The following is an 8,854-nucleotide window of genomic DNA, read 5'->3' as shown; positions in this document are numbered from 1 at the left end:
TCACCAAAGACGCAGAAATCTGAGAGAAGAGGGGAATCTTCTCGTAGCAGCATTGTGCAGTGATTGTCATCCTCTGTCACTAGTGTGTTCTTCCCGCTGTGGAAGGAGAAGCAGAACGTGTAATTCTCCGGTGTTCCATCGGAAAGACCGAGGGTGGGGCTTACTTCATTCTCAAAGCCATGCTCAGCCTTCAAGAGATGAAATAAAACAGAAACCTACAGGTTGGGAAACCGTAACAGGAAAGTCAGCACGAAACCTTCACTTTATCATTGCTCTTGTGCTGAAAACAAGATAACTGACATCAGAATTCCTGATACAGAATATAGAATATAAAACAACGCTTTGCTGCCTTTGCTGTTAACGATACTAATTAGATATTGGGATTGGAAAAATCCAAACATAACAGGAATTGTAACTATTCTCATAAAAATACCCTGTGAAAAAGCAAGTGCTCAGTGTTCAGCTGGTTTTTTCTTTAACCAAAAACAAGATTTTGAATATCCTTTGGAAACCATTTGAGTCTCTCTCCTTCATGAACAACTAGGGTAGAGCCTGAGGTTGGCCTCAGTGCGGACCAACAGGAACTCTAAAACTCCAATAAAAATTTTACTGGTATCAGCCTTCTTCAGGACAATTTGAACACACATCAGGAAGCCTTAAAAATGCATGTCGTCTTTCATTCATCAATTTCTCTTCTGAGACTGTGTCTGAAAAAATTAATCTGACAAGTGTAAAACAACATCTGTAACTGGAAATTCATCACCGAGTTGTTGCCTTTGAAAGGGCAACAGAGAAATAAATTAACTGCCTAATAGAAATAATTGGCCGAAACCACCTATTCTCACACACGCTTGTGATGTTACATCACGCAGTAATTAAAAATGAAATGTCGGGAAAAAATTTGGTAGAGGATATCTTAGACATGTTTGATGATAAGATATCAACTGCATGAGAACCGTAAGATTCAGCGAGATGTACAGAGAGTGATGCTGTCTTTGTGATATAAAATACACATGCATCTGTCCATACGTGTGTACTTGGGCGTACTTACGTAAGTTAAAGGAGTAGAAAGAAATAAGGAGTGGTTAGTAATGGCAATTTCCGAGGGATACAATTTTGGAGTTTTAAGTTGTTGATTCAAGATGTTCTTTATGGCATTTTTTACAACATAGCCACGCTGTTTTAGAATCTGAAAAAGAAATATAGCAAAGCAGTCTATAATTTTAAAGGACTCTATCATGCAAAATTTAGAAATCCCCACGAGGTAGTTCAAGAGGTAGGGATTAGCATTCCACCAACATCCAGAAAAAACTATGGGTATGATTTCATAACTGTTCTCCAATCCTTTTGGACACACTGCGATTTCTGCGGTTGGGATCCTGTTCTCTTCAGGGCAGGGCCTTGCTGCTCGGCTCACCGTCAAGACCCAATAAGTGTTTTCCCGGCATTTGTATTGTGCAGACTGGCCAGCATCACATTAAACAGCAAAGCAGAGAGCTTAAGCTGTGACCGTGGGTCTTTATCAGACTGAAGCCCACCCTCCTCACGGGCCTGGACGTCGGCAAACCTCAAACTCCGTCCTTACATAATTCGTCAATCAGAGCCCCTGCAAGGCTCCGTTCCCACGAGCCACGAGGCCACTCCTGCACGGTGTGCATTTCATACATTTGCACACATCATAAGGATGACTATCCAAGAGCATTTATTGTCTATTAAAAAATCCAGTTGTAAAAAAAAAAAATTCAGTTGTGGGGCGCCTGGGTGGCTCAGCTGGTTGAACACCGACTTTGACTCAGGTCATGTTCTCGTGGTTCGTGAGTTCGAGCCCCGCGTCAGGCTCTGTGCCGAAGGCTCAGAGCCTGGAGCCTGCCTCGGATTCTGCGTCTCCCTCTCTCTCTGCCCCTTCCCCGCTCACACTCTGTCTCTCTTTCTCTTTCTCTCTCTCAACACTAAATAAAAGTTTTAAAAAATTTTTAGCAAGTTTCCTTATTATTCCTTAACTCAAGGTAAGTTATGTTTTGAGGTCCCATTGCATCATGGAGGCAGGCACAGTAAAGCTTATATCACGTGTGCAGATGCTCTCGGGGGCCTGGGAGAGACATCCCGTCCCCATGACTTCTCTCCATGCAGGACTCTGCTCAGATGTCAGGCGTCCAGGGGTCCTCATGCCCCAGAGGAGATTGCACCGCAAAGTCCCTGACTCCAATCTGCCACTTCAGGTACAAAGACCCCCCCTTTACTCTGAGGGGTGCAGGGGGCACAGACTTTAACTGGCTCCTTTCCAGCCACACAAGTATCAAGTATCTACTCTGTGCGGAGCATTATCCCAGGCATTGGGAATAATCGAAAGCAAAGCCTGTGTTCTCATAAAGATCACTGTTTAACTGTAATAGGTGGCCAAGTGAGTAGATGTGCAAACCCCTTAGGTCTTAGGTGATCATGAGTGCTAAGAAGAGAGCGTCTTCATGAGCCTACATCAGGTGGGGCTGGCAAGCAATCGATTTGCTCTATCATGGGCCCTAGGGAACAGAGGAGTAACTCATGGAAAGTCTTCTGATCAAGATCTTCCAAAAGAATCCTCAGCTCAGAATTTAATCTGAAGTCCTCTTTGTGTCGTCCTCCAGGTGAACTTAATCTCGGCTCTGCGTCCAGGGAGGGCTTTATCCGTACGTCACCTCTATCTGCACATCGCTTCCATCGAGTGACTTTGTTGCATCATTCAAAAAATCCGTACGTTTCCCTCCCTTCTGTATAACTATGTGGCTTCGTGAGAGAATCTTCTTTCGGTCATTCTTCTATTCCATTGTGTTTGATTTGGCAGCCCAGGAACTGCACTAACACACGATCTTTCCCACAGCAGGTGCTCCGTGAAAGCGCGTTAAGCGTCCGTGATAAGTTAACAGAAGCAGGAAAGATGCCAATCGTTCGAAGATGCTTCTGTTGTACCGTGTGCGCTTCCCCTGCAAGAGTGGTTTCTCACATTTTTCTCGTCTGCCGTAGCTGCTTGTGGCTTTTGGAGCCGATTAAGCCGGATTGTGATGGTTGGAGAGTGGCTTCCCTAACAGACGAAATTAAGAGAGCTACCGGGACTCCCCGCACTCGAACCATTACGATTCCAACTAAGGTAATGGGAGGAGATTGAGGGGGTAGGGGCAGAAGTGTGTCTCGATATTTATTTAATTTCAGCGCAGCATATCTGCACTCACTGGAACTGTGCCTTGTAAGCAGATGTTGCAATCAGCTGCCAACACGGGAGGTGAACAAAAGACGCCCGGAGTTCCATGCGTGGCTGGTGAGGGTAGCCGAGTCCTGGGCAAGGACAGGTCTCCCACGGAGGCAGAGAGGGGCCCGTCCCCCTCCCCCGCATTCCTCACTGGATTCTGAGCACCTGCTGTGAGGATTCCAGAATTCCTTTTGACTCTCATTCCCAAACCTGCCCTGCTCTCTATCTCTGCCCCGGCCCCACTCTATTATCTCTTGGCCTGAGAGATCCTCTCCCGTCGACCCAGTGGGCTCTCTGTCCTCATGAAGCTAGCCACCAGAGTGAGCCTCATGGAGAAAAAATGGGGTTCATGTTCCGTGGAAATCATGGCTCTCTTACGTTCCAAACTGGGGGCTTGGCGGAGTTCTTTTTTCATTTTCCTAACCTCAGTTTATTCATCTATGCCATGGGAATCATTTATCTTCTCATAGGGTTTTGAATGAAACAATGTAGGTAAAGTTTCCAGCACAAAGTAAATGCTCAATGCATGTGACTTCTGGATCTTAGCCATGGCCTTCCCAGCTGACACATCCCCAGCTGGAAACTAATAACCCATTGTCTATTGCATTATTCTCAGTAAGTTTCTGTCTTGAGAAGATAGGACACATGCAAATGCTAAGGTGCATAATAATCTATCATCTATCTTTCTATCTATCATCTATCTTTCTATGTATCTATGTATCTATCATCTATCTATATTTCTATCTATTTTTCTATCATCTATCATCTATCTGTCTATCTATCATCTATCTTTCTATATCATCTATCTTTCTATCTTTCTATCATCTATCTACCTATCATCTATCTTTCTATTTTCTATCTATCTATCTATCTATCATCTAGTCATTTAGCTTAAAGACAATTTCTTCCCTGAAGTGATATATGTCCTTTCCATAAAAATCTCTGTACCTACTGTGCCCTAGTTCAAAGCCCCTGTGGCTTAGAGAAGCCATGGTCATCTCTATGACAGCTCTCTGGCCCAGGCCACTGAGGATCGTAAAACTCAGCCCCCACAGAAACTCAAGGACTCAGACTCCCGGTTAATACCAGCAGGGGATCCCATTATGGCTCAGTATCAGAGCCAAAGACACACCTGATCCTCAGCCAAAGTGTTAGGTTTTCAGTCCATGTGAGATGTTCTTTTGGGAGTCTTTACTTCTTAGGTACCCCCTTTCTCTTTGGATTTCTTGTCTTTTTGCCCTTCCTCCTTTCCTTCTTTCCTTCCTCTTCCTCTTTTTCCTTATCTCTCTCTTTCTTTCTCTTTCTTTCTTTCTTTCTTTCTTTCTTTCTTTCTTTCTTTCTCTTTCCCTTTGGCTCTCTTCTCAGATCTGCTTCCTATCTAAGATGTTGGAGTTTCATTGTACTTGAAGACTCTTTTCCCCCAGGAAGTTCAATAAAAACTAGAGTGAGGTCCACAGAAGAAACACCATCTTTAGGGGCTTCAGGCCAAAGCAATCTTCAGTGTAGACAAGCCCCACCTTAGTTCCCAGGGCCGAGACTCCACAAAAGCATTATTACATTCCACACACAGAACCCACAAATTTCTCAGGTACGCCATTGATTTTCCTCTCTTCTTTCTGATTCCAGTTACCTCTTTCTAGCACTGACTAAGGTAGGTTTATCCTTAATGTCTCGTAACATATAAACTGCTATAGAATCTGTCAAAGGAGAAAGAAAATGAGTATCTGTTGGCCACTTTCTGTATTTGAGGTAATGAGATAAATGCTGTGTGTCTTTTAGGATTAATTGATCTTAAGAAAGTCTTCCAGTAAAATTATTATGCTCATTTCTCTACTAAAGAAACAAAGTTTCTGAAAGGTTATTCATAATCCAGTAGAAACATAGAGATGCTAACTCAATTTTCTGGATTTAAATAAATCTCTTATTTTGTCATTTCTTGTATTTTTTAACAGGTCATTTTATATTGAGAATTTTTTGATAGTGTAGTTAGGTTTCAATTTCAGGATTTAATTTCTTTAAGTTATTATTTTTAATGGTTATTTTTTTTGAGAGAGAGAGAGAAAGAAAGAGAGAGACAGAGCATGAGGAGGGGAGGGGCAGAGAGACAAGGAGACACAGAATCTAAAGCAGGCTCCAGGCTCTGAGCTGTCAGCATAGAGCCCAACACAGGGCTTGAACCCACAAACCACGAGATCATGGTGTGAGCCCAAGTTAGACACTTAATTGACTGAGCCACCCAGGTGCCCTTCTTTAAATGATTTTTTAATGGAAGGGGTATATATTTTATTTGGATAAATGTTTTATTTATTTATTTTTTTTTCAGAGAGAGAGAGATCCTGCATGCCAGCAGGGGGAGGAATAGAGAAAGAGAGAGAGAGAGAGAGAGAGAGAAAGAGAGAGAGAATCTTAAGCAGACTGCACACCCATCATAGAGCCCAGCTCAGAGCTCGATCCCACAACCCTGAAACCATGACCTGAGGTGAAATCCAGAGTCAGATGTTTAACCAACTGAGCCACCAAGAAGCCCCTAGAAATTTAGGTACAGTAAAACCTTGGCTTATAAGCATTATTCATTCCAGAAACATGCTTGGCATCCAAAGCACTTGGATATCAAAGCGAATTTCCCCATAAGAAACCATGGAAACTCAGATGATTCGTTCCACAACCCAAAATATTCATATAAAAAGGATTACAATACTGCAGTATAATACAGAATAATAAAGAAAAGACAACATATAAAGAAAATAAACAAATCAGCCTGTACTTCCCTTTGAAAAGTCTCGTGGCTGGAGTGAGGGAGACACGAGAGAGAAGGGTTATTGCGTAGGACGACTTCCATTATCACTAATGGAATCACTGCTATCTACTGGCTCAGTGGAATCTTTTTCTGCATGGGGGCCATGGACACACTTGCACGGATGTTGACTACCGCACTGTAGTGATAAACTCTTGTCGTAGACTGTATTTACTGTTAGCGGCAATAAGGCAGCAGAGGAAAGAGTCTATATCCGCAGGCAGCCTGACCTAGAACGAAGTGAACCACTCCTAAGCTCACTCTTGTGTGGAACAGCAGAGGACTGTCCACAGGTGCTTTGACGTGACAAAAATACACCAGTGCCAGTTGTGGGCACCTCCCAGTGTTCTGAAAAATCACTGATCTCTGCCAGACACTGAGGCCTGCGACCAGGCAGCGGAGCATGGGAGATGATCACCCACGATCCTGCAGCGAACGAGTGAGAGACAGAGACAGAGAGAGAGAGAGAGAGACGAACCACTGGCTCAGTTGTGATCCTGTGACATTCGGTGTCATGTAATACTCCTATTGCAAGACATCGCTCATTCATCAAGTGAAAATTTATTAGAAATCTTTGCTTGTCTTGCAGAGCAAGTTACAATCCAAAGTTTCGCTGTATATATTTTAAATTGAAATTGTCTTTAGCAGAGCCCAGGTAGCTCAGTCGGTTGAGTGTACGACTTCAGCTCAGGTCACGATCTCGCGGTTCTTGAGTTCGAGCCCCGCATCGGGCTCTGGGCTGACAGCTCAGAGCCCAGAGCCTGCTTCAGATTCTGTGTCTCCCTCTCTCTCTGCCCCTCCCCTGCTCATGCTCTGTCTCTCTCTGTCTCAAAAATAAATAAAAACATTAAAAAAAATTTTTTAATTAAAAAAAATAGTAAAAGAACAAAGAGGCCAGAAGCAGATCTGGAAATTAAGGAAATCAAGATAAAGATAAAGCTCATATTGAAGAGTGACTAGAATAAGTAGGTTATTCAGGAAATGCTAAATTGGCCAAAATAAAAATGAAATGGAACCCCAGGGGCACCTGGGTGGCTCGATTGGTCAAGTGTCCAATTCTTGATTTCAATTTAGATCATGATCTCACAGTTCATGAGATCGAGCCCCATGTCAGGCTCCACACTGATAGTGTGGAGCCTGCTTGAGATTCTCTGTCGCTCTCTTGTTCTTTCTCAAAAATAAGTACATTAAAAAAATGAAATGGAACCCCTCTCCTGTATCATACACAGAACTGAAGTCCTTAAAGTCTTTTTTTTTAATTTTTTTTAACGTTTATTTATTTTTGAGACAGAGAGAGACACAGCATGAACGGGGGAGGGGCAGAGAGAGAGGGAGACACAGAATCGGAAGCAAGCTCCAGGCTCTGAGCCATCAGCCCAGAGCCCGACGCAGGGCTCGAACTCGCGGACCGCAAGATCGTGACCTGAGCTGAAGTCGGGCACTTAACCGACTGAGCCACCCAGGCGCCCCTGAAGTCCTTAAAGTCTTAACATGTGAAGGGAAAACTTAAAAAACAAAATTAGAATAAATGTTAGAAAAATCAAAATTAGAATAAACATTAGAAAAATATCTTTGTAACCCTGGAAAGAGGGTTTCCTATAAAACACACAGAAGAAGAACTTATAAATAAAAGCATCCTAAACAGATTCTATTAAAATTTAAAATAATCGTTTCAATCCCAAAACGACATGAAGTTTGGAAAGCAAAGCTTAAACTTCAGAAAAAGTATCTGTGGTGCCTATAAATGGCAAATGATTTGTGTCCAAAATTCATAAAGAACATTTACGGATCAATTAAAAACACAAATAGCCCAATAGAAAAGTGACCAGAATGACTGTCTCTAGATACTCCATAGGGAAAGAAGACCCAGCAGCTAATAAATGCATGAAGAGTCGTTCAGCTTCTTTTATAGGCAGGCAAATGCATCTGGCAATCAAAGGCCCTGTAACATTAACCCAGGCAAAGAGCATGCATAGAGATTCACATCATTAGTTGAGTCATTGATGCCAAAGTAATACCACGCCAAGGATTTTCCAGTGCAAAGAAAAATCCATATCTATACATTCAAGAAATCTATTTTCATCTCAACGCAGTGATCAGTTTTAACAATGCTAATGGTGTTTCGAGCACATATCTTGTTCTCTGCCCCCATGTGATAGGAAAGACACCTGTTGTTAGCAGCCAAGGGAAGACTGAACATGATGCATTACGCTTTCGAGTGACTTGAATTTCTATAGAAATTGCACGTCCCATGCCAACCTCTTCTCAACCAGTTCTTCATTTATGTGATCTTTTCTTACAGATATCTGCACAAGTGGATCAGACTCCGTTGCACCCAAGCCAACCCTCCATTCTTTGGATATAATTCTCCACACGTTTCCATAATGCAAACAAACAATTGAGAAATACGTACATGCGCACGTACCTTGAATGCTGGGGTCCCAGCCAGCCTCTGCTATTCCAGAGAATTCCAGAGAAGGGGAAGACAGTGGTCCCGGAGGAAGCGGAGTTGTGTGTTTGAATGCCATGGTGTTTGACATATCAGGGGTTGCGTGGTCGTGGAGAGTCTTAACAAACAGGCATAAATAAAGCCCATGAGGATCTGTGAGGTCATACTTGACTCTGAGTGGAAGGAAGGTGGTAGGGATGTTGGGGTTGGACCCTGGAGGCTTGGTGGGAAAGGCGAGAGGGTGTGAGACAGAGGAAAGGACATCAGTCCAAATGGACGCGTTGTCGGATTTGGTTGGGTAACGGTAGTGGCCGCACATTTCTCCCTTCTCAGTACTTTCCAGTACATTCCAGTACATTCCAGAGTACATTCCAGTTGCCTCATAACC

General features: G+C 43.1%; 1 long non-coding RNA gene across 1 annotated transcript; it reads left to right on the top strand.

Moving 5' to 3' along the window:
* Positions 1 to 2,967: 2,967 nt before the first annotated feature.
* Positions 2,968 to 8,630, top strand: LOC109267439 (uncharacterized). Its single transcript, XR_002080115.2, has 2 exons — positions 2,968 to 3,124; positions 8,320 to 8,630. It is a non-coding gene; the product is annotated as an uncharacterized LOC109267439 (long non-coding RNA).
* Positions 8,631 to 8,854: the final 224 nt, after the last annotated feature.

The sequence above is a fragment of the Panthera pardus genome, unplaced genomic scaffold, assembly GCF_024362965.1.
Source record: "Panthera pardus isolate Hobbes unplaced genomic scaffold, ASM2436296v1 HiC_scaffold_26, whole genome shotgun sequence".
Classification (NCBI taxonomy): domain Eukaryota; kingdom Metazoa; phylum Chordata; class Mammalia; order Carnivora; family Felidae; genus Panthera; species Panthera pardus.
The sequence above is the reverse complement of the archived record's forward strand: the minus strand, read 5'-3'. Positions and strand labels throughout refer to the sequence as shown.